The sequence below is a fragment of the Anser brachyrhynchus genome (genome assembly GCF_964034855.1).
Source record: "Anser brachyrhynchus genome assembly, chromosome: 2".
Taxonomy (NCBI): Eukaryota; Metazoa; Chordata; class Aves; order Anseriformes; family Anatidae; genus Anser; species Anser brachyrhynchus.
Genome location: NC_137695.1, coordinates 33,933,960 through 33,960,783, shown reverse-complemented (window position 1 = coordinate 33,960,783; position 26,824 = coordinate 33,933,960). Strand labels below are relative to the sequence as shown.

Here is a 26,824-nt window from a genome sequence, read left to right as displayed (position 1 = left end):
CCTTTGCAAAAGTGTTCCTTTCTTTCCCTCATATGGAGCTAAAGTAGAATCTGGAATATTGGGTTGCTTCAACATCTGAGGTATTTCACTTCTCTCAATACAGCCACTAGCTGGAAGAAGCAAATAAACTGTTAATCTCACATTTATCCTGTCAGAAGTCTCAACACAAAGACATTTTGTTTACTTTGTATTTAATCTCAGATACGAAGTCATTAAAATACTCTGCTCATCAGCAGGTGGAATGGTTATTACCCAATTTAATTCAGGTGGGTCTAACTCTCCTACAGGAGCTGTTCATCCTTTGCGCTCCAACCTAAAATCATGTTTGGTGAAGGATCAGGAAACGAAAGAGAGGCAGGACACAATTTTCAAGTAACTTGGATATCTAGCTCCCACACAAGTATCTTTGAAAGCATTAACACAATAATACTGTTTACGTGGCATATAGTAGTGTTGTCCTGGGACAGAGAAATTCCTGGGTTTGCTAGTTATCGACTCATCCAAACAATGATCAGGGAAATCTCTTACAGATGTTAACAAGTAATTCTGAGAGTGCTGCAGAAACAGAATATACCAATAAACTTGAGCTGTACACATGCACAACATGAGTGTATAAATGCACTTGTGTAAGAGGGCCATACTGTGCAGATCACACTTTTTCAGTAATTAATGATGTCTTATTTAAAAGCTATTAACTTTCCACTAAATCAGTGATTATGAACACTTACCGGTGAGACGTGGATGAGAAGTAGGACCAAGATGTCTCTATTCATTCCTTTAGTTGTACAGACCATTCAAATTTTCCTTAAGCAATTGACATATTTTTGTTAATTATTTCATCTCTTTCTTCCATATGTTTATTCGTAGAACAGAAATGAAACCATTATGAATTAACAAGAAAAACAGCTTTTATTTTTTCATTGTGCATACCTTTTTAATGTGTTCATCACATAAATATTTGCAATTATCCATTTTATTTTATTTTATTTTTTTTATTTATTTGGAAAGCTTCCAAAGAAGGTTAAAATCTTAAAAGAAAATAAAGAAGAAGAAAAGAAAAAGCAAGCATTAGAGAGTTCTCTCTGCAATACTCTTCTCCCACCTTGAAGTCCCATTCAAAATGCTTTTCAAGTACAAGGATTGGAATTGTACCAAGCTCAGTATCAGTACGTATCAAGTGATGAGAAACAGACCACACATTTCAAAATTTCCTCTTAAATTTCGCTATGCAGATGAATTCTAGAATTCATCTAAAGTATGATAGTTTAATTTAGATCCTAGAATGTATGGAACTAGGTTTTCCAGATCCAGGCATGGACTCTGTACTGTAGATGTTTTCTGAATACCACATTGCATGTTTCTAAATTGTTTATTTTCTTCCTTCTTTCCAGATATATTCTTTCAGATGTCATTAGTTTCTTCATGCAGTCTCATGCAAATTCAAAGTCTTAATTTTATTTCAATGCCTTTTTTTTTTTTTGGAAGAAGTCTATTGCTGTAAATAAATTACCAAGAGGCAAGCAGAAGTGAATTTTCTGAGGATAAGTCATTTTCCATTCTCCTTGCAACGTTTAAAGCTAAGAGAAGTTATCTGCCTTTTGAAAGAGATTTGATACTGTTTGTATTATCTGAATCCAGTGAGGAAGTTTGGAAAGAAATAGAAGAAATGCCAGTGTTTAATGCAAGATACTCATTTAATTGCCAAGAATGCCAAAGTGACAACCTAAGGAAAATTCATTTAATCAAAGCTATTAGTTAAGTATTAATTATTAATGTCTTATGCTTAATATATTAACTAATTTGCAATAATTTGAAACAGTTTGAGTGTTATGTATAAAATGTCAAAGATGTGCACGTCTAAAAGGGACTTTAAGAGTAATTAAGTCTGTGTTCCTGCTCCAAGACGATGTCTGCTATACCTGTTCCATTTCCAAAAGAAGTTTTTTTAACCCTCCCTGAAAGGTTTTCAGAAATGAAGAGCATGTCACTTCCCCTAGCAATCTAGTGATTCATTATTCTTCCCATAAAGCAGTTTTCTCATTTATTACACTTGAACTTTCTGCACTTTAGATTAAGCTCATTATGTTCTGGATGTAGGGAACAGCCTATTTCCTTCCTGTATGCAGAAATCTTTAATGTCTTCGAAGATTTATGTCTGTTCTCAGCCTTTTCTTCTTCAGCCTCAATAACTATTGAGGGATCATCTTTCTTAAAATGTAATGCTTACACCTGGACACAATACTTTGTTGGAGGCCTTATCACGGGCAGTAATAGATATGTAAGATTTCTCCTTGTGTCTTTCAAAATCACTGCCTGTTTGAACATCTTACATGCTTGCCTTGTTCTTAATAATTTGATATCATTCACTCAGGCTCTGAATATGACAAATCCTAATCTGTATCTTGAAAAACTGTTTCTAATCAACTTTCTCCATCTTACATTTTAATTATTCCTGCTTTAGAATAATATATACCACTACAGAAATATGTTTTAGCTACCCAATTAACTGTACACCACACTGTTGATGGAAGAGCCTGGATGCATCTGATATCCATAAGATTCTCCATGTCTTGTGCAGTCAAGTGCAAATACAGAATGCTGGTGAACAGGAAATCTCTGTTTCTTCAAATTATCAAATATAATATATATATATATATATTTTTTTTTTTACTTCTTAGCTATAGCTCCTGGAAAGAACCTGTGTTCTGAACATCATAAAATGCAAACAGACTTTGAGGACTTAGATTGTGCAGATGAGATACTTCACAAAAATTACATTTATTCCAAAAGAACCATAGTGCCCTTGTAGTTTCCAGCTTCAATTGAAGGCATATTCTTAAAGTTTATGTACACTTGTGATGTACTACCAAAGTACTTAATATTCCAAGGCATTCAATTCACAAATAGCTTACCTAGATAGAAACTGTAATTTAAGCAATACACATTTTTTTTTTAATAATAAATGAAAAATAGTTTTATCTAAATAAGTACTATCCCTGAACACAGATTCTAAACCTGAGCAGTCATGAAATCCTACACAAAAAATCTGTCAAGATCCAGGGTTTTGGTTTTACATCCAAAATAATCATCATCTAACTCCTGTAACATTAAAAAACATCTCTCTAAGTGAACACAAGATGACTACAGGAGTACGTTTGGATATATTAGCATAGTCACCATGATTCTTTTCAGGAAGCACATGAATCGTATTTTATATAACATTGGTTATCACTTGTTTCTCTCAGATTGCTAGAAAAATAATGTCATGATAATGTCTTCTTCAAGGGTCATCATGCCCTTAATGGTGCCAAGAAAATAAAATTAGAAATTTACACATATAGATCTGCTATTCCTCTAAAACATAAGAACCAGAGACCACAGATACAGAGCTATTTCCCTCCCTGCTTGCCCAAGGAAAATATTGAGGCAAAAATACTTTTCATTAATCTTTTCCTATTATGACTTGAAAGAAAGGAGGAAGGAAAATACAGAGGCTAGGCTGAGGTATATATTTGAGTTCTTCCCTGAAACAGTGGAATACTTTGTGACGTGAAGATAACATGCTTAATTTGTGGGAGAATGTGAGCATTTAACTCTACCCTGTGAGCTTATCTAGCATTGACCCAGTCTGGAAACTTCACAGGTATCTCCAGAAGGGGCAAGTACTTAAACAAAACACAATTTTTGTGCAACATACAGTATTTTCTTTAAAGATAGGTGATCCCCTTCTTGTGAAGTACATCACCAGAAACCTACTTCTCTCTGAAAAACCTGAAACTTGAATTGTGAACTTGTGAATATATTAACTTAAATGGCTTGCAAGCTAATTTCCTGTTCCTCAGATGAAGTAGATAAAAATAACCGAAAACAGTTTATAAGTAGCTTATTAATGCACACCATGTGTTTCTGAATTGTCTACCACGCGGAATCCTGTAAGTGTTGAAAAATCCCCAGGAATCGTGAAAAATAAAACCACACTAAAGGTGTCCTACCCCTTCATCTGGTAGTTGCACATCAGCAGTTATCAAGATGGCTCACTCATGAGAGACAAGAGGTATCAGATCAATAAAACAACCTGTGAAAGGCCTTACAATACTATTTTCTTGACTGTATTTGAAAAAAAAACAGACACCTTATGTTGTTTCTTGCTCAAAACAAAGTGACCACAACACCTCTGAGAACATTTTCTGTTCCCAAGCTCTAAATGATACAGGAGGAGGGCAAAAAAATAGGACAGGCTGTGGACATGAGGGAGTTCCACATGTGGAAATGGTGAGGATGAAGAGAGTCATGGCTCTTCTGTTACTCTGGGGTTTAGAGCAGGACATGGGACCTACAACTCTTTGACCTTCTTTCCTTCCCTATTGTAACCGATGAGCAATGATCAGTTATCTAAGTGATTATTATTTACAGAATCTGAGTTAATAACTGAAACATTTACTTAGCATTTCAGATAATTTTTACCTTACAATGCAAGATCAAGACCTGTGTACCAAGTATATAGATATTCAAGGAAAGAAACTTATTACAATATTTTGTTCAGGAAGCTTGTTAAGAGGAATAGCCAACTATGCCAGTTAATACTACTCTTTACGTTTATGCTGCTACTGTTAACTCTTCTGTTAAACAAAGACCTTCTCAACAAGTTTTAACAAGTCCCAACTATCTCTGCATGTTATCATTAAGCAGGATATTATGAGCATCAAACTTAAGCTACTCAAATACTTTGCCAACTCTCTAAGTAAACAGTATGTTTTGACTCTAAGTCATTGTTACATTTAATTAGATTATCTTAAGAATCTGCATCTACCACATGTTCTAAGCAACAGAACAACAGTCCTTTTCCATATCACAGCTGTACTTTCTTAATACTTAAAGTAATTAACCACATCCACAGATGAGCACTTTTGGAAAAATAATAACAGAGGAGGAAAAAAACAGGAGCATATTAATGCATTCTCATGCCAGCTGTGAAGGGAGAGTTCCAGCACCTTTTGCTAAAGGACACCAAAGCACAAACAGGAACATGTACTAGTAAAGCTATCCTTGTTCTTTTGTTAAACGTGTTAAACGTTGATCACCTCTGAGAAAGTAGTCATATTCTCTTTTCTTTACTGTTTGGCTGCATCTCTTTTTTTGTAAGTCACTTGGGGTGGGGAGATAAGTACCAGTAGCTGAAGTAGACATTTAAATAAAAACCAGCAAATATGGAAGGGCTTATCAAACCAGCTTGTTTGAGTCTTCTACCTTTCTACTAATGTGCTTTAAAAACAAACAAATAAAACCTCACTGCAGGAAAACTGCATGCATATACTCAAAATAGATGGGACTAAACATGGCAGGATGAACTACACACACTTCTCCATAGCCAGTAGGGAAATTCAATTTTAATTCTGTCACAGGCTGTGATATGCATTTAAAATACGCACTTCAGAAGTCCACTTAAGACAGTCAATCTGAGAAGTCCATATTTGTACCCTGAAGGCTGAACTTCCTTTTGTCCTCCTCAGGGTCAAAATCCCCAGTCCCATCACAAACAAAATCATTGCTGTGTTCTGGATTTCAGGCAAGTCTAGCCACATATTAACCAAACATACAGCACATTGCCTATTCAGAAATATATAAAACTTGTTCTTGGAAATATCTTGACACTATTCAAATATCATACATTGAACAGCGTGAACCTTGAAGCTTCTGACAAACAAATTAACTTCACACTGACAGCTATTGTTTGGAGCAACCCCAGATTAATACTGTAAAACCTAAAGGTAAACACTTTGTGAAGAGACTGAAAAAATATTTTAGCAATGACAGTAAAAACAACACAATTATTGTTGCTTACTGTTGTACTTTTACATCTTCTGTCAACACTCAGCCTGCATAGATGAATAAGAGTGGCTCAGGCTTGAAATCTAACTCTTGTTGGCTATGCTTTACCTGGAAAGTCAACAAGCTCACTGTGCAGAATGATTGCTCAGAAGTGCACTACAAAGGCTGCTTTTGCACCAAGTCAGTCAAGTCACTAAGGAAGGAATCACTGCCTCAAAACCAGATCAACCTCAACCATCTTACAATCTATGTAAATATGATAATTGCCACACTTTAACTAGCAGTTTAAAGCTGTTACTCAAGCATTCTCAGCAACATTTCCATTTATATGCCAAGTATGCAGGGAATCCTTTCCTGAGATAAAGGCAAAACCAGACAAACTGCATACAGCCCTGAGAAAGGGTGACTTGAAACCACAGCTCCCACAGCCAAGGACTCTTCAGAGCATCCTGTGCCCCCAGAAGAAAAGAAAAGAAAGAAAGAAAGAAAAAAAAAAAAGGCAGTAGGTCCCTGCTACCATTCACCTCTTCCTGAAGAAGCTTTGTAGCTTTGTGCAAGGATTAGCAGGAATTTAGTGTGAATCATAAGGGATTTTACAAGGAGTGATGATGTTTAGAGGTATGTTATAGTGAATCCTGACTGTGTGAGGACATGGGAAGGTTTGCTGTGGATATTACAGTACTGCAAGTATTCTTACCCTAAAAACATTAACAACTTTGCAAGGCTTCTGCATGAATTAAACCTGTGCCATACATTTAATTCAAATCTAGTTTACATCCATTCTTCCGGATCTTTAATTACCTAGATTAAGTCACATATTTGCAAGAAAAATCAACATGCACACACACAGAGGCTTTGTTTCCTACCACATCAAATAGAACAGTAAATTTATATACTTCCTAAATAATAATTATTTAAATAATAACAATGCTAAGATTTGGGTCTGTTTCAGAAAATTTGCCTGTAAAAATAACACCTTACCCAAAGTACACACTCCTTGCATTAACTGCACTACCAAAAACAACAGGTCCAAGCTCCCACAAGCCAACAAAGCCACCCATGGGGATGCTGAGCCCATCTCCAAATTGTTTGCACCTCTGCAAACCCAACAAGGCTTGTGGGTACACACAGGTGTCAGAACCACAGGTAAATGGCCGAGATACATCTAAGAGAACCAGCTGACCCAAGCATTTTTTTGGAGGGAGTAAGTGTAAGTGTAGAAATAATAATTGGTCATCCAGTAGCGAATAATAATAATAATCGAATGAAGCTCAGTCAGCAGACAGAATTGAACAAGTGTGTTGTTAAGGTAGCTTGTTTGGGGTGATTAAATCCTACTTGTGATGGTGCATGTTTGGATCAGTGGCAGAGAAGAGACACCATGAAACCTGCAGCTGGTGTCAGGGCTGCTTCCCTCTTCCACTGCTCACATTGCAGAGCTGGGGCACACACCTGTGTGGGGGCACACCTGGGTTCAGCAGCATCCCCACCTCAGGGGGATTTAATCAGCAGCCCCCAGACCCCAGGACAGTGCCCTGCTCTACAGTGCTGCAGATCTGGCTGCTTTTCTGCCAAAAATGCCAGGTGGAGCAGGAACAAGTCTGAGGAAGTGTTCCAGCAGCTGGGACACTCACCTGGAAGTTGGATGGCTCTGTGCTGCTCCTCACTTCTCTGTGGCCGCTGTTTAATGCAGACGCATAAAGCATCCTGTGCGCTGGACCAGAGCCTGTGCTGAAGACAGCTGGGTGCTTGAGCCAGCAGGCAGCTGTGCCAAGCCAAGTAACGTGATAGGGTACCGCTTTGTTTGAATTTATATTAAAAGAAGATTAAATCCTCCAGAACAAACACCCTTTCCCAAGTTTACAGTTATTTATAGCTATGAATTGACACCATAATCTTGAAAACAACAAAAAAGCATCTCTGGAAAGAACAGTAATAAATATTCTGTTCTACCAAATATATGTAAAATGAATGAGTATACTTATAAGGAATTATTTTAACTATGAGTGTAAGACAACATTATATACCAAACATTTTGAAATGTTTCTATATTTTCAAGTGAAATTAACTGATTAGTTATATACACCAGAACCATACATAATTTACCTCTTAACCCTCAGGAAAAAAAAATAAATGAAAAAAATTACAGAACTAACTGACAGCAAAAATAATTAGTCTTTTTTTTTTTCTTTTTTTTTTTCTTTATTTATTTTTTAAATTTTGGTTGATGTTAGTGGGGGATTTTGTTCCACATTATCCAGATTTTTTCACTCATATTTCCTAGTTCCACAACCTCCAAATTCAGATACTTTAAAATAAATGAGTATATGAAGGCTCAAATGCCCATGTGCAGGGTGCAATTTGACAACGTTATTGTAATCTCAAGGATCGTATGCTCTCTTTGTAAAAACTTCACAGCTTTCCGTAAAATCTTCATCTGCAGATGTTCACTTAGAACTTTCCCCACAATTCCACCAAAGTTCATTTTTTCCATCTTTTGAAATCCCTACATGTTGATGAAAGTTTGCTAGATCAAATGAACAAAAATTAACAAACAGTATGTTTCCACAAAAGAAAAAACACAATAACAATCCTGCTGTTTGAAATATTTTTGCCTCATTTGACTTTCGCTCTTCTGGTTTGGCAGAATGAGAAGTTAAAACCTATCATTTAAATACTTAATATTTAAAAAAAAAATGTGAAAGAGTAACAGGTAATTCCAGCAATGGTTTATCCTGGTCGAGTTACTTATAAGATTAAAACACAAGTAGAAATGAATTGTCCTATAGTACATACAAATTTAATTATATTTTAATTTTATCAGATTAAGTTAAAAAAGTCTGAGCTAAAGTGAGTAAACACTAATAAACATACTTTCAAGCATAAACATGATTTATTAACATAGCCCTTCTCTAAATGCTGCTCTGAAAATTAAACATAAATCTTTCTAAGATGAGTAAAAGTGAACCCACTCTAACCTCTTTTGTAACATGTGCCAAATTAATTTCTATGGTCTCTGATTTCACTTGAATGAAGTAATTGTTTTGTGCCCCAGAGGGATGGAAATAGCTGGTTCCTAGTGTGTTTAGAAATGTGCAACATCTATTCAACAGCAAAACAGTTGCAGGTTCATCAAGCAGACTCCTGGTGGGCCGTGGACACCTAGACTCAGTTGTGACCTACATCACCCAGCTGCCTCCTCACCGTGAAGGGACCTGGCTCCTGCAAGGCAGGTCTCTCTGTTCCACTCAGCCTGCCTCAGGTGCCTCAAGCCTCGATTCAGGTTGACCACAGTAAACTCAGTGTGGCTACCACCTGAATGTCAGGAAACACAACTGCCAGTACCAGTTGGTTTATGTGTAGTGGCTGTATGTGATGCCTCTGACAGCTGCTTTTGCAAAATTGCTGGTGTGGTTTTGTTCCTAAGCATGTTCAACAACCATCCAGCCTGAGCCCACGACCTATAGGTCTGCCAATAGACAGTCAAGAGTCCATGCATTTACCCCAAAATCCTTTCAGAGATTGCCCTGGTAGGCATTGTCAGACACTGTGGGACTACATTTCTTACCCTCTGATAATATTTTAGAGTGGTAGGATGGAGAGGCACACTAGCTAAATAATTGCAGAGCTAAAATGCATCATTTTCCAGCTCAGATCCCTAAAGTGAATCTCCCACTCCTCACAAGGTCACCCTAATCAGCAGGCAGCCCACATTCCTGCTACAACTGCTTCCAGGCTCAGAAAAGCACAAAAAATTCCTGGCAGCAGGAACAAGAACCTATGACTGCTCCTGCTCTACACAAACACCCTAACCACAAGAGTAGAAAACAACATTCTACCTTCCTTGTCTGGCCACAGATTTTTCATCTTTTCTTGCTTGCTGGCACAGACTTAAAAGCAGAGGTGTAGAGTATTTTGTCTCATCCAATCTGTAACCTAAAACACCGCATTTTTTTTTTAGCTGTAAATGGATGACTTCATCTCAGTTCTTGAAAACAAAACAAGACAAAACAAAACACAGACAGATAAAGGTGCTGCACTCAGGAGAAAATCCTAGCTATGAACACATACGAAGTCTTAGCCAAGTATATGAAGAGTAGCACTTCATTCAAGCAACTTTAAAAATCTCAGGAAGGGCCGGATTCAGGAAACATTTTTATTTTTTTTTTCTTCTTCTTGTTAATACCAGCCTGCTCCTTGCACAGCATACAATATTTGCATCCTACTCAACACTGCCTCTGCATTGTAATTCTTCATTCTGGAAATTAGAAACCCAGGTCATGCTGCCTGTATAACTGAAAATAGCCCATATTTCTCAAATAATATTTTTATAATTATTATCCACAAGATAGATTATTAGTAATACCTCAATGTTCAGTGAGTGGTTGGGAAACATATCAAATCTGGAAAAAAATATCTCAGGTCTGAAATCCCATGGTTTAAATCCCATGACACAGGTGAAGTAACTTTCCGATCTGTTTCTATGACTGAAGAATGAATCCTTAAAGAATTTTAAGGTATTTTTTGTTGTTTTCACATGTTCCAATGTTTCTTCAGTTTCATCTTTGGAAAGATTTTCCAATGAAAGATACAACCTAGACTGGAATGTAAATAAATGGGCAGCAGAAAAAAAAAAAAAGAAGAAAAAAGTAATTTTTAAAATAAAAGTATTTTAAAAATTACTGTTCATGACATCACTTAAAGTTATTTTCCACTTCATATATGAGTATATGAAAACAAAAATAATTAGCTTTCTAATTTGTTACCTCAAACTCTTCTAGTTTTTCAATTGTCTCATAAAGCAACTCTCACATTTGAGGTGCTCCCAATGTTCAACTAGTTGCATATTCCACCAACTAGACTGATCCTAAAGTAGCATATTCTGCACAGTGAACATTCAGGAAATAACAGAGCTAAGGGACTTTTTCCCACCCTCAAAAAGTGATGCTGGAAATGTATTTGTCTGTTTGCCATAACACCTTCATAATCTTTGAGTACTAATCCTCAGGTAGCATATGTAGTGCCAGCACATACACAAATACCTACACAAGTCCTTCTAGCTTTTTCATTTAGTAAATTAGCAGAAGAGGGCTTCTCCCAGATGCAGAATCAAACTTAGGATACATGTTTACCTAATGTATAATTCTGGACAGCATCATGAAGAACCTGAGAGGGAAAACCAGGATCCATGGGTAACCTTGTTTGCATGCAGTAAGATTTTTTTATTGGGGCTGGGGGGAAGTTTTTTTTTTTTGTGTATGTGTGTGTGTGAGATTTTTTTGGTTTTGTTTTTTGCTTACCTCATCAGTTTATCTAAAACTGATACAACTGACATTTATTAAAGAATTTACTTCACATATTTGATGTGAATCTGTAAGCTAACGCATTGAAAGTAGAGTCTGCAGGGGAAGAATGTGGGGAAGTAAAACCTTTTTCTGGTCATAGTTCTCATTTAATTTTTTCCCCACACTCTTCTACTTCATATCGACACCCCTCGTAGTTACTTCTTGTCCCTTTTTCTCCAAGACTTACAAATCAAGGATTATATAAGGTTCCATCCAAACCTTTTGGCACCACTTCAAAACCTGATATTTTGGGCTGAGATCAAAACGAGCAGACTTTGACCTTCATCAGTGCTGGCCTTCTAATGCACAACAATAATTTGTCAGACATTCAGACTAATTTCAGTGACGACATTATAAATTAGCCTGTTGAAGTCCAGCTAAAATACGTGAGGAAGGAGGTGGTGTAAAGTCAAAGGAGTGGCAAGTGGGGCCTTGTCACACATAACGGATGTTTGACCAAGTGAAAATAAACAGGAGGTCTGATAGCATAGTGAAGCGGGAGACTGATTTCTTCACATAAAGTTTCCCTTCTAAGCAAATCTAATCTAATGCAATTTGCATTCGGTTCCTATCCTGCTGGAGAGGATTCATCCAGTGTAGATGTTCACAGAACATTTATTTCTCCTGAAAAAGAGGTAAGTACCCTCTACTCACTCACCACTCACCACTCCAATACTGCTATAAGCCTGTAAGAGAGAAGATGGAGATTTACTCCTCCAGGTGTTCTCAGAGGGCTCCTGCTCAGAGACAGACCTGCTAAGCCTCCACCAGTTCTGTAAGCATGAACTGGGAGCTGTTTCTTGCAGGAGAAAATCAAGTCTCTTATCTCATCCCCTGCTCACAGGTTACTGTGGAAGCTGAGGAGACTGGCTGCCTGCTGGTCCTTGGGGAGGATTTTGGTGACCATCTAGAAAGTACAACAAGCTGTCTTTGAAGGGGATTCTTTTTCTTGACCAACAGAATTGCCTCCAGAACACTGAATCCTACAGAATGGCCTTGCCTGCCCGCATGTGGAAGTTCTCATACTTCACCCCACTAGTGGATTTCAGTAGAAGTATGAGAAAAGTTCATGGATGACAGGACAGAAAACTCACTAAGCTGGCTCATTCACAGCTTGTATGCAAACTGCATATTTTCTTATTTGTGTAACTCTTATCAACATTTTGCAGCTCATGAAAGCAAATACCTACTGTGAAACCTGGAAAGAAAAGAGGCAGCAAACTTATGTGAAAGGAGGGGTAAGGAGCAACAACCAACCTGAAGAGGACACATGGCTTGCAAAGAACAGTTTTCTCTCACTAGACAAGAAACATGTTTCATTCTTAAATACACAGTATGTGAATGGTACAGCTGATGACTCAGCTGATGATTCAGCTCACAATTTAATGATCTAATACTGTCTGAGCATATCAAAAATGTAATTATGTTTTTTATTAGAAAACTAACAAAAAAATAAACTATGTTGTTGGTATGCTGCATAACAGCTAACATTTACTTATTAGATATTTATACATTTTACTACCCTTACTGAAACTACCTGGTCAATGAGCAGATTGCAAAATTCCTGCAGCAGAACTCCTGTTCATGCACGCATGCTGTAGGACTTGGAGTGACTCCATATCAGGCAGATGGTGGGATTAAAAGTGGGATTAAGTTATGGATCTTTGGGAACTCCATCTCCTGAAAAAGCCAAATGTATTTTTTTCCAGTGGTCTCAGATACAGTGCAATATCTACAAATGTTGTAAAATATAAAAGAAAAAAAATGCTACAGCTTAAGAGATGACCATTTCTGAACTAACCTAGCTTCAAAGTTATCCTTTATTTATCCAATGTAGGTTTTATAGTCACATCTTAAGCCAAAGATTGCTTATGAAGCTACACATAGGCTCAGCAAGTGGACAGGCCAAGCCTGTTCACAAGCGGTCAACTGATGATCTGTTATGCTCCTGGCTAATCTCGCACCAAGAGGTAGGTGCACTTGGGTATTCTGGAAAAGGCTATGTGCCCCACCACACCTTCCAGTATTATGTTTAATGGCTTGGCATTTTTTGTCAAAGGGGAAGGACTCCATATTTACTTCAAGATGGGAGTTTAACAGACACCATCAGCTTTTCTCTTTTCATAGGCTGCAGAAGCCTGTGCTATTCTGCCTTTCAGTGAAAGGCACAGCAGGCTTGCACTGGGCTGCTGCTGTCGTGTGAGGAGCTGGGAAGGATCCAGACTCATACATGCAGTTATGTTTGCCCTCTGTTCAATGTAGATGAAATCTGTGCTTTTACTGCTCAAAACTTTAAAAGAGTGAAAGCTGTAGAGCAATGCCAGCCTACACAGGTGGCCAGGAACTGTTGAATACTGTCTTTCCATTGCCTGGTAGGTACCCCATGCATCTCAGGCCTCACAATTTCAGAAGACATCTGCAAATTTTTGCATTCTGCCATTGTAGATTATTTGCTAAGTAAAGGCACCTTATGAACTATTAAAATTTCAATGCTTTTCTCTAGTCATACATCAAGATAAAAATGGCTTAAATATATTTCAAATCAGTAATACAAAATTATCTTACCCATCGAAATATCAAAATTTTATTACAGGATTTTTTTTATTTTTATTAAAAAAAGAAAGACTTCAAATGTGTCAATAATTTAAGGTTTTATTTCAAAATTCTAGGGGTGATATTTAACCATAAGTACTTGTGAGCATTGTTTGCAGAGCTAGTACCTCCTAAACTGAATAACATTTAGAAGAAGCTGGCATTTTATTACATTCCATTAAAGCTTAATTTTATACACAACAGTATATTAGCCAAATATTTCTTTATTGCTAACTACATTGTTTAATGTCATTTAACACCAGACTTTATCTATCATCAAATTAACTGTGACTAAAGAATCAAAAGAGATGCTGAAAACATGCAAATACTAATTGATTTTGGTACTGCTCTCTCCTCTATTTTATGGTATGAAAAGTATCCACATAAACTTAAAAAAAAAGACATACACACAAAACACAAATAATGAGCCAACTCAGAACACAAAGGAGCTTGATTTATCATATCATACCCTGAAACTCTAATATATCTCAACATCATGACTTATACTTATTTTTAAGACAAATTATAGATTATTCTGTAACATGCATATAAACACAGTTAAAATATACATGTAATTCACCCTACCCATACCATCTTCTATGTCCTTGAAAATGTTCTGAGAAGCAGGGTAATAGCTGCTTTATTTGGCTTTTAAGATTTTAATCATTTTTTGAACAACTGGACTTTAAAGCGAGAATTTAACAAAAGAAGAAAAAAATAACCAACACTTAAAGATCATGGTCACCCATCAAAAGAGTAGGAAGATAAGAAGGGAGAATTTGGGATAACTTACAATCTCCCTCAGAGAATTAATTAATAAATGTCTCGAGTCTACCATCAGATAAAGGCTGATCAATGCCAAATGAACTCCCCTGTAAAGGCCCCAGATACTTTCAGTGAACTGGGCTCATTACAATGTTCACTTACCTGACATTGCAACAGTGCTGATTAAGAGCACAGAAAATGCACAGGTTAAAAACAGCTCCCAACGATATTTCATATTTGGAAAGTAAATACCCTTGCATATCTTTCTAAATTAAAAAGAGCTATTTCACTTGTAAATTATAATAATCACAGCTTTTTAACAACAGCATCAGTTTCATAGCCATGTTTGGCACCAATTTCCCCAACAATAAAATTTATTCTAAACCTCATTTTCTCCAGAGCTTTCTGGAGAGAAAAAATAAATCAGAAGAGCAACCATCTGAATCTCTGAACTAGAATTTCCCCACTGAAATTTCCTATGGAAAATAAATGGATGATTATTTAGCTATATTTTAATGCATGTATACCCTGAAAAGCAAACAAACAAACGAAAAACAAAACAAAACAACAAATCCCAACTGAAAACAGCTTCAAATATAGGGTTACAAAATACACTGAATTTCTGAAATATTTTCTAATAGTTTTTCACATAGATTTGGAATGGTTTGACCTATGAAAGCCAAATTTTGTTTTTCTAGATTAGTGAAAGAACTGTCTGTACCTTCCATTTTTTTTGTAGAGCTATTGGGAGCATGAAGAAGGAGAGTTCATAAGGTACATCACAAACAAGAAGTTAAGGAAAGACGGGATGTTACAGAAAAGAAAGATGGAAAACAGAAAAAAATAAAGTAAAAAAAAATGAAATAAATATTCTAGCTGCAAAATAGAAAATCAGATAATAACCTGTTACCAGTCCTGTCTCGTTATTCCTTCATCCTGTCCTCAACATCTGCACCCTATTTAAAGTGAGACTATGATCTAGGCAGATGAGGGGAACTGTAGCAAGTCGGAAAAATGCCAGAAGAGTACGGGAAATACAGCAGAGAGACAGGAATTCATAAACATAAATGTTTCTTCTCTCCTGTGTGAACATTTTTAAAATATTTCAACACATCGCTCACTACCAAAACAAGGCAAATTTAAGAATTTGCTACATTTAATTAGAAAGGACTGATCTTCACTGTTGTTACTAATGCTTCTTGGTTTTAACTTTGAAAGCAACATGCAATACAAACTTGCAAAAAATTAGAAAAGATGGACAGGAACAACAGGGTGTGCAGAAGTCCTTATGGCTACATAGTCCTTCATCACTAATTTCACTGTCCATTTTAACTCCATTTTCTTTGGTAACTTATGCAAAGCCTGATGAATTTGGAAAACAACTAAAAGTTATCGTTAAAAATAAAATACTAAAAAGTCATCGTGGTGTCTCACTTTTCAGAAAGTAGGGGGAAAGGCAAACAAAAATAAGTTAGCCTTGAAGTTTAAAATGGCATCTGAAACCATTTACCTGGTTATTTATATACAAAAGGTTGCCTTTTCTTGCTTTCCAAAACTTCAGCTCAGTTTGGAGTTCTGGACAAAGGCCACGAAGAAGAGGTTCAGCACAATTCCCATTCACAGTGCTATGGATCTGATGCGATCCGCTAATAATCACTGTTTCAGTGGCACATAGTACTTAGAATGAACATTTTGCCTGCATAACAGGAAAAAGAACCCCATATTTCGAAGCAAGCACAGTACTGTGATAGTAGAGCGATATCCCTGCATCCCCTTTACATTCAAGAATGGACAACGTTAAAGTTTGGAGTTTAGTTATGATCAGAGGAAAGTTATAACAAAAAATTTGAAGACAGATCTAAAAGTATTGTTTATGAATACAAGGATCACAGCCTCAGGTGTATTTACAAATCAAAACCACGGCCAAGCATCCTCAAATTATTGGCAGCAGATCCTTTGAACAGTTCCTTGCACTTATTCCAGATGCAAATCTGAATTTTTCTGTTTACTTTTCTAATAATTAAGTTACATGCTAATTTGGCGCCTGAATGAGCTCTGAGTTAATATAAATATTGAACGGATTTCATATATTCTTATTACACTTTGCCAGTGTTTACACAAAGAGGAACTAACAATATGTGTCAAGGCACTTTAATAAATATTAATTGAATGGAGTTTACTTTCTCCCTTTTCTACTCTATTTTTCCCTTCAGCCCTTTCATTTAAGCTAATTCGTTTATTCTGCCTCAGTTTGAAGTCCATACTTACACAATTCTGCCTGGCACACCTACTTCCTTGCCATGACATACAATAAGCAGCTGACCCTGACGGGAGCCTTGAGAAGTTATTATTGATAGGATCATAAATCTTTGTTCATCCAGCAACTGATTACCAATAATCTCTGTACACAGACAGCCCCAAACTTTTATCAAGCCTTTGTTCCTTTGTTTTACTTAAACTATGAATATTCTGGGACATGGCTCAGATTATTGTTATTCCTATAAACAACAGATGCACATCACAGTTGTTAATGTCATGCTCCTTTTTGATGCCAACCTTTGAGATAGTACTAATCTCACTGAAAACAATAAGATGCCCGTTCACATTAAATGCTCAAGGCAACAGAGGAAAAGTGTAATCTGTCAAAAACATATTGAAAAGGTAATTCAACAAAAACACCTTATTCTGTACTGTGGGGGCATAACTTCCCATAATTCAAAGGTCTGGTGACACTATGACAGCATAAGTCTTAAATTCATGTTTTCATATGACATAGAAATTACAGCATTTAAAATGTACTATTTACACAGAAAATACTTCTAAAAATTTAATGGTTAGAAAAAAATGAGTGGTGAAAATATTACACTTGGAACACTAAGTGTTTAATTCTTTTCCTGTTAATGTAATTTATTATCAGTTTATACCTGAGACTGGAAACTACCAGAAGGAACTTTTTTTTTTTCCCCCTCTTTTTGGCTGTGTTGCATAAGTCACACAGAAGTCTCCTTACTTATTTTCAGCATATACTTGATGCAAATCAGTCTCTGTTGCACCTGTAATGTAGGCAGATGAGTTCTTCCTGACATCGGCTCTTTCATAATTTGTGTTTTGTTTTTCATGATTTCCACATGCTGCTCCATATTTTGGGAAATACAACCTGGCCAGGATCTGTTTTTTTTCTTATTGCTTAGGATAGGCACTAACACCTGCAGACAAAGCAGGAAAAGCAACATTACAAGTTGGTAATAGCAGTAACTTAATTATCAGTGATGTACTACGAACCGTTTCTTTATGTGTGAGAAGAGCAAGCTAAGCCAAGCCACACTTCTCAAACTCATGACTATTTAAATCATAATCAGCTTTATGTTTTCTTTCTTCTGTCAACATAAATACACACTTGAATCTCAGTCAAATAGTTTTGTAGATGGAAATAACTTCTTGGGACAGCACCGCTTATCAGTCCGCTGAAAACGATACGAAGCAGCTTCAGTAACCCAGAACACGTTAACTCCATTTTTCTTATCTCCCTCCTACTTCCCTCCCTCCTCCCTAAAAAGCAAACAGAGCGGTGGGAAACAGGAACCTGCAAAGTCCTATATCCACTAACCCAGTATTTCTAACAGGAGAAACAAGTCCTGAGTGTAGCCCAAACCTTCCTTTCCATGGTTTAACAGCCACTAATATATACACTATCTGAATCTAGCTTGTTTGCAGGCTATGATCTCATATTTAAAATGATCTCTGATAAATAGGTACGTGTTAAGTCTTTTATAAACATACATTTTCACATGGTGCAAATGCATACCACTAATTATGAAATTTGTTGCAGTTCAAGCATTTATTTTAAATACTTTACCTTCTTTCCCTACAAAAAACATTCCCTAACTTCTCTCCACATTGTTTCTTAAAACATGCCATTACAGAGCTCTGCTCAGAACATCACGTAGAAACTTGATATTACTATTTTTCATGTTTAAAATTAAGCATATGTTCAAATCAAAATATTTCACTGACTCAGGTCCAAGTCATAGACAGATTAATTATAATTTTGCACCAGCATCCCAGTGGGTTTCTTAGAGGAACGTCTTCATCAGTGTATGGGTTCCAGTCACAGTAGTTCCTCATAAGGCTCAAAGTATTTCATTGCCAAATATCAATACTGACAAGTAACTTTTGAATTACAGAATTCAAGGATGTGACTCCCTTCCCATGAACTCAGCCTCAGGATTTAGTAGACCTACAGAGATTCTGCTACATCCATACTGTATTCCATTTACTCCTCTGTGTAGGAATAATTTAGAAACAAGAATATGAAAAATAAACGGGAAGAGAAGCAGTAAGGAACAATAAGCAAGTCTGCTTGTGCACAAGCAGTTACAAACTCAGGGTTCACTTTTAGAGTTTAGTTTTGTTTGCTTTGACAGCAAAGACAAGAATTGCTCCAGAGCAGCCTTGTTGTACCTATTGCTTTGCAATTATTGCTTGACTGTGATGGGTAAGCAAGCGGGCAAAATACGAGTTAAAGCAGCTGGAATAAGCAGCATGGTGCTTCCGTTGATCTGTTTTAACCAGCTTCATCCCTTATTTTATGAGGCCCTTACAAAGTACCAATTTCTTCAGCTCACACTCCACCTTCCAAGCCTCCACCTGAGCACTGCCAGATGTTTCAGAGCAGAGGAGCCCTGCTTTTAATATAGCCTTTGTTCTCTCTTGAAAGCCTTCTTAAGATCTGTCATTAGGGCCAGTTCCTGGGCCTGGCCTCCATCCTTCCTCAAGAAGTCCACAGCTCTCCTCCTCAGCTGCTGTTCAGTTCTCGATGGTGTCCTTGGCCACCATCCTATAGACCCTTGACAGAGAAACCCTCCCTGTGGAGAAACCAAATAAAATAAAATCTGTCCTGATATGAGAACTTGGACATGGGAGGCCTCATAAAACACAGGAGCTTTTCTGGCTCCAGATACATTTCAGCCCTTCACAGCCTGGTCTGCTGGGCTTTTCCAAGCACCTTGCTCATACATAGAGCATGCCTTAGACTTGTTTTATACTCCCTATGGACTCTGAGAAGAGACATTGATTTAATGAGTTCATTCGTGGCTTTATTTAGGAAGTTACACTCCCTTCACATAATAAACCCCTTAAACCTCCCTAACTCAATAGACAGAGTTTTGCTTTGCTCCAGTAAGGAAAAGAGAAACTACTAAACCCACTTATTTTTTCCCCACCCTGCTGCTGACCTCCAAAGCCAGAGTATGAGATGTTACTGCAGTTTAGAGACTAGATTTAGATATCAAGGCTAAAATTCTTGTGTATACACTGAGCAAGTACTAAGTTCATGTTAAAACCTAAGATTTTATTTCTCATTTAGTCTCTCTCCAAAACGTTTTAAATATTTGTATGCACTTTTTTTTTTCTCTGAAGCCTTTACATTTCTTTGCAACACAGATGAGCAGCACATGAAGAATGGCAATCATGAGGCATTTAAGAGCTTTGGCAAGGTGCTACTGCTGGAAAATTTTGGCTTCTCTCTGAAGAGTAAGTTATTTAAGAAAACAGACACAACTGCACTATAAATACTGTTTATGACAACCAAATCTTAGATATTTATTTCCATGACATCAAACCAAAGGAGAAATAATCCCATTCACAGTTTAACCAGGAATATCTAAGCCAGATGAATGCCTATATTAGCTTTCAAAAAAAATCAGCTTCCTTAATAAATATAGATAAATTCACAGTTCATTGCTAAATCTAACAACTTCCTCTTTTCTCTTTTCTTTACACTATGCATGGTTTAATTCTCATTCTTTTTCTCTTCCTTCAAAAATCCTTGACCTTTCTAAATTACTCAACAGTGGATTTCAGAGGCATTCAAGTTTCTGTGCTTGAGATCTTTCTCCTTTGAAGCTGATGGGATTTTTGTCATGGGCTTCAATCAGGAAGAGATTTCATTCCCAGCAGGAGAGCTGCGATTCCATCACCACTCCTATTCATAGCCAATGTCTCTCAAGATCAGGAGGGGACCATCACTTCCTCTCAAACTGCTGAGATAATGACTAGCCTAAAATGTGAATGCTGATAACAAGAGTACTAAAAGACAGAAAGGAGACAAATATTTTTTTTTGTCATTGTCATCAGTATTTATACACAGCATTTGTAATACTGTGGCATAAATGGCATACATTTATTCCCTTTTGGAAACGTCATTTTTTCATAGAAATGCAGGAGACACAAGTAAAACAGTTCTGTGAAACCTGTTTGGCTGTCCTGTTCTTAAACGTGGGTTTCCTGCATTTCAACTATGCACAACAAACAACTGAATATCAGTCTCTTCCTCAATTCAAGATTTGATCCTGGATCTGTAATTATAAAAACGTACTCAGGACTAGAGTATTCCCATTTAAAAATATGGTGTGGCTGGTATATTTGTTTGTTTGTTTTTGACAAGCCAACACTTCTCAAAATTTTGACGGGGAAAAAGTAAAAAAAAAAAAAAAAATCCAGATAATTGAGGTCAGGACCACAGGCATGACTCCAAATCAGGAAAGAACTGCACAATGTTTTCACATCAATGACACTGCCTTTTTGCACTAAATGTAAATTCACTGTCAGTTTAAAACAGAGCTTTGAATGCAATATTAAGATAACTTTTCTTGCACAAGTAGAAGCCTGATTTGAATTACCTCAAATTACCTATTTATTTTTTTCTTGGAAATATTCAAGTAGAGTCAGCTACACTTCAAAATGAAACATTTTTATGTTATTCCAGAACAATTTTTTTTTTATCCAGATCTATTTTTGCATGTCCATTAGACAGCATTGTTAATAAAGCAAGAACTTTTTATGCAACTTTAAGACTAACGTACACTAAAAGAAATTGAACATGAATTGCACAGAATTTCTTGTGTCTTACTCTTTAAGAAAAATCTCATGCCAATACTTGCTTTTATAGCTTCATCCTAGTAACTCTCATATGACAAGTTTAGGAACTGTATAGAAATCTCCTACGGTTTCCATTTCAGAAGCAGCACAATTTGGGGAAATCTGGTATAACACTATTTTCCCTCCTTCTTATTAACTCCTTTCTTATGAGCTTTACTCCTTCATCAGCTGTAAAGGCCTTCAATCATGTGACGACATAAACTGTTTTTACATCACATAGACAGCAGAGAGCTGATTTGTGGTGATGATTCCACAGGCACCTAGCTGCTGGTGTGGTAGCATCGCTATTTCATTGCTCCTGAATGAGCGGCAGTTAGTCATTACTGCCCACCAGGGAAGTGACTCATCACTCATGCTTCACAATGACATGCGCTGGACAAGAAGTACACCACCTATCATTACATCGAGGATAGCTCCAGAGACCTGAGCACAGGAAAGAACGTATATTTCATGCTGTAAACAATTCAGATGACAGCAGTCACATCCATTTTATGAAAAGTAACAGAGAAAATAGGAGTGACATGCTACACAGAACTAAGCCTCCAGCAACAAGCCTTCTCTGATGAGCATCTAAGAGAACAGAGTAGCCACATTTTTACAAGGGTATGTTTTTCCTTTCATAACAGTTATTTTTCATCAGTTCTCTCTGGTGTCTTGTCTTTGCTGCTTTATTACGAGCATGTGGCTATAAATACCTCTTCTATAAAAACTACTGTATGCTCAAGTGGTGTTTGAGACAGCTCCCTGAACTGGAGGTCCTTTCTGCTGCTTTCCATTTCAAGGCATTCTGTGGTCTTCCTCACAGCACAGACAGCTCTGTGTCAGCTCATGGGGCATCTGAAGGAAGTAAGATGCAGGTTATCAGTCTGATAATAGCAGTTGTACTACCACTTAGACAAGAATAAACGAGATGAGGAGAGCCGCAGCTAGCCATCAGAGCTCTTCAACAACTCATCCATCACAGAAGTCAAAGACTCAGCAAGCCTTGTTTGGACTGAGCAGAGAAAGAAAAATAGACAGACTAGTTGTGAGTTCAAAGAATATTTTCCAGAACACCTATACTACATGAGCACTTGTATGTGCTTAGACTTAGGTTGTTCTCTTAAACCTTCTTTTCCAGATTCCTTATAGTTGTGTGCTGGCCTTTTCCAAGCCTCCAAGCTTGAAAATACAACCACGCAAATTGTATTTTGAAAACTATCTGTGGATATTCCATACCACCTTTCACCGTGGACATATTTAATATACATAGCTGCATATAGTCATCTATACCATCCCTGCTCTGCCAAGATGATGTATTGTTCTCATCCTCCAGCTGGAAGCAAGCAAAATCTACCCTGTAGTTAGTAGATATGGAATAATGGGCTCACTTCCAGATACCAGTGAGGTTGCATTTTATTTAGGACATGAGGTAAGACTGCCACAGACTAAATTCTGATCATCTCTATGTACACGTGCATATGACTCCTTCTTAAGTCAGTGGGATGCAAGATTTCCAACAGCATAATCTCACCATAAGTTATGAATTCATGTCCAAAAACAAACAAACTCTTAAAAATCTTGTCTGCCAGGATTCTGTATTTATGGCTTGGCAGCTCTGCAAGTTATTGCGAATGCCACAGCTTGCTCAGAACCTGAATATTCATTGAAGCAAAACATTTTTAACCTGTCTGAAAAAGTTAAAAATGATAACTGAGAAGTGGCTAATCTGAGCATAACCTGACACCATGCTGACAAGTGGTCATTCACTCCATCACACCAAGTGTGTATAGAATTAAGTGACCCTTCTGCTTAGGTTACAGCCCACAGGATGCTATCACGCAGAGCATTAAGAGGGACTGAGACAGCTCCTTAGCAGAGAAATAATTCGTTCAAGGAAGGCTAACATGCTCCTGGGATAGCTCAGCAACCAGAGGTACAAACACCAGGCGAACTGGCCGTAGCACAAGCATCACTTCATCAGTGGAAGGGAGGGGGAAGAAGGTGAACCATGCACAAAGTTTCCACAGGTTTCCCCAATGGCACTGTCATGAAAACAGCTAATTTGCCACAAAGCCTTTTGAACAGGACACTTCACACAGTTACTATATTTCTGATTTGCAGCACGTACGCTACAGAGGCAGCACAGTGAAGAAGAAATCAATGATCTTTGTCAAAGTAAATGGCACAAAAGGCATTCAGAGACACGTACATTGAGGAGAAGGAGGGAGAGACAGGAGAAGGACTGCCACCGCAAACACAAGCATTTCCACCCCTTCGTTGGTACCACCAAGTTATTCTTAAAACGCGCTCTGCTTATCTGGGAAGAGATGCGGATGTGGTGAGGGTTACACGAAGAACTTATTTCCAAGCTTCCCCCCCTCTCTCCTTCCTTCCAACCGCTCCCCTCAGATCAAAACCAAAACAACAACAAAACCCGTACAAAACCAAAATCACGCTTTTTTTTATTGTTTCGTGCTGAAACTAAATTTCGCCGAGGGGCGACATCCTCACCGTGTCCGCTGCCGGTCGCTGAGCCCTCCAGCCTCTCGGGAGAGCAACCCGCTGCTCCCTCACACGGGGGCGATGGAGAAGGGCAAGCAGCATCCTCCGGACCAGGGTTAGAGGTACTGTTGGAGGCACTGGCAGAGGCTGGCAGCGGCCGGCCCCGAGGCTCCCCTGCCTCCTCCGGTCCTCCCCCCGCCACTCCGCCCGCGGCAGCCCCTGGGGCGGGGATGGAGGGCGGGGGGTGCACGGGCGGAGCTGCCGGGCTCGGAGGAAACCGTGCTAGTTGACGGCACCTGTAGCTCGGCGCCTATACATAGCACGTTCTCCCCGTCGCTGCCTCCTGGTCCCCTCTCTTAGCCTCCCCGTCCCCCGGCGAAAAGGTTCGCCAAACCGCCCGGTAAGCCCCCGGCGGGTGGGAGGTGGGAGCCTGGCCCACCGCAGCTCCCCGCTTCCCTCCCGGGGCTGCCCCTGAGGAAAGCGGCACTGCTTCCTACTGCAATTTCAAGCCGCTCCTCGCCTGGCATTTTTATTTTTGCAGAAAGAAGGCGGCGGCACCGGTGGTTGCCTTCACAGCTGCTAGAGCTGCCCAGTTAAATACAAACAACATATCCCTGTTTGAAGAATATATGTTTTCAACCCACCGAAAGCAAAAATCTGTTGATGTTTGAGAAAAACATCCATTATGTCAGCCGCAAAGAAAGCCGGCTTTATTTAGTGAGTGACAGTGATTTCTCTCTGAGGTTTGCACTTAGCAGCTGCTCATTCCTCTTTCTGCTTTTAGGATGTTCAGCCAAGCTGCTGGTCAGCCAGGCTGCAGAGAACCTCCCGAGATGGCTTCTCATCACAGCAAAAGTTGGTTTGCACCATATAACCAAAGCAGCAATAGCCAGAAGACCTCTATGATCATGAAAGGCTTTCAAAAACAGGTATCATCTAGGAAAAAAAAAATAATGAGTAGGAGTTGAGCTCTACTCCCAACACACCCTAGAAAACAGCACCTATGTTTGCATGAGCCAAGATCTGAGTGCCCAGAGCCCTGCTCTGCCACTTGTGAAGTACTCTGGAAAGTTGAGCACAAGTTTTGAGGTAATGCTTCCATTGCATGTCGGGCTGCTGCCCAACAGACCTTTGGAGCTGTCCTTCCTTCTTGCTTTGTACACGAAACTGTAAAGCCCCTGGATGATTTTTTCTCAAATTCTTCTGCAGTACAGGGGACGTTAAATTTCTTCCCTTGGTTTCTTTTCTGTGAAAATAAACTTTTCTTTGTCAGTGCAAAGGGATTGCTGCCCCCTCCGCAGGGGCCAGCACTGTCGCTGGAGCTTGGAGTTGGGCTCTCTCACCCGTTGGTCAACGTTTAGCACATAACTAACTTTTGGAGCACTTTCCATCTCTTTCAAGGAAACAGCAAGAGAAATATTTGCTTTCAACTCCTCTTGCTCTTTGGAGCTATCGATCTGTAGAGTATAGCTCCTCACTGGCAGGCTTGATCTGCTTTTCCTTTCTGGAATCACAGAGTGGCAGAAGAAATAGCTGTCCCGGTATAAGTGCAGAGGTTTTTGCTTCCCTGCAGACAAACCTTTCAGAACAGTCTACAGGCTTAATTGGGCACTAGTGAAAAAGCTTCATCTATCTGTCTTTTGAAGGCAAGTAATTTCCCCATGTCCATGGGAGAAATAAGTGCAGTAAAGAAGATAATTCTACCACTAAACAAGGGATAAAAATCCAAAAGATGGGTCCTAAGTTTCCTGACTTCTTCTGTAACCTCAGTGACTGACAGGAAATTTCCCCAAGTTTTATTCGCCTTATTCTTTGCTGCCAATTCTTTTGTTTCCTTAAATCTTGTCTCAAACAGTTTGGTAAAACTGAAGGTCTTCTTGCCGTGCGATTCGGCAAGTATGGTTGAAAGCTTCAACCTGAGGTAGGTATTGCAGCTGTAGCACGATGAATAGACACATTCAGCAAGGTATGTAGAGAAACATTTGAATCCCCCAGCTGGATAGTCAGAAGGAAAATTATCAGACAATTAACAAATTCAACGGTATTTTGAATTCATAATCTTAAGTCTTGAGGGACACAAGGTGAGAGTTGACTTGATGTACAGGAAATAGATAATGATCTCAGTGAAGCAGTTGAACAGAGACTTTTGTTCTTTGATACGAAAAAGATTAGTACCTTCATAAAAAGCTATTTCTGAACCTTATAATGAATTCCTTTTTATAGAATCTTTGTGGTGGCTAGTTCAACTAAGAGATTACATGGGACATTCTATGAAGGCATTTAAGTGAAGGGATTCATGCAGATTGTTGTGATACAGGAATTCACATTTTTTTTTTTTTCAATATGAGAACAAGGTAATCCCCCCAATTCCTTCTCTGATCTTGTTACAAATTTGAAATCTGTTACCATTTTGCCCAGTAAATTTCACTTCTGTTTTTCGTCAACATATCACTGCTGTTCAATTGGCAGGAGTTGTTTGCAAAAAATATTTGTTTCAGCCATTTTTTTTTTTCACTGCATGCGTTCCTGTGTATTTGCTAGACATCTTCTCAAGACCAAGAATAACTTTTATTATTTTTTTTTTTCCCTGCAGGCCACAAACAGAACTTGAAAGACAGGAAGTGGTCAGGTAGAGAGAGGATTACATTTAGCATTTTTGCAGATAATGCCTTTTTATATATTTTCTTGCTACATACTTCAGCGCTCTCCAGAGGACACTTCATATTTGTTCTACTGGATGATCAGTTGGCTACCACTGATTAATTAGAAAACAATCTAGTAAGTACTAGTGTTCTTAGATGAACGGTTAAGTTCTTAAAAAATCTTTTATTCTAATAGCATGGTAACAGAATACTGTGCTAAAACTGAAG

The 26,824-nt window shown here is 38.1% G+C and overlaps 1 protein-coding gene and 1 long non-coding RNA gene across 2 annotated transcripts in view; one reads left to right on the top strand and one right to left on the bottom strand.

Annotated features, from left to right (window-relative positions):
* Window positions 1-24,330, bottom strand: part of DNAH11 (dynein axonemal heavy chain 11) — a 139,000-nt gene extending 114,670 nt beyond the window's left edge. Inside the window, exons 1-5 of the mRNA XM_080577863.1 lie at window positions 23,964-24,330; window positions 21,473-22,307; window positions 15,435-17,737; window positions 12,712-12,854; window positions 7,464-10,429 (exon numbers count right to left, since the gene is read on the bottom strand). The gene's annotated coding sequence lies outside the window, so the exon portion shown is untranslated. The remainder of the gene's footprint in view (window positions 1-7,463; window positions 10,430-12,711; window positions 12,855-15,434; window positions 17,738-21,472; window positions 22,308-23,963) is intronic.
* On the top strand, window positions 24,305-26,536 carry LOC308188633. The gene is made up of 3 exons (XR_013945657.1): window positions 24,305-24,354; window positions 24,496-24,546; window positions 24,739-26,536. It is a non-coding gene; the product is annotated as an uncharacterized lncRNA (long non-coding RNA).
* Window positions 26,537-26,824: the final 288 nt, after the last annotated feature.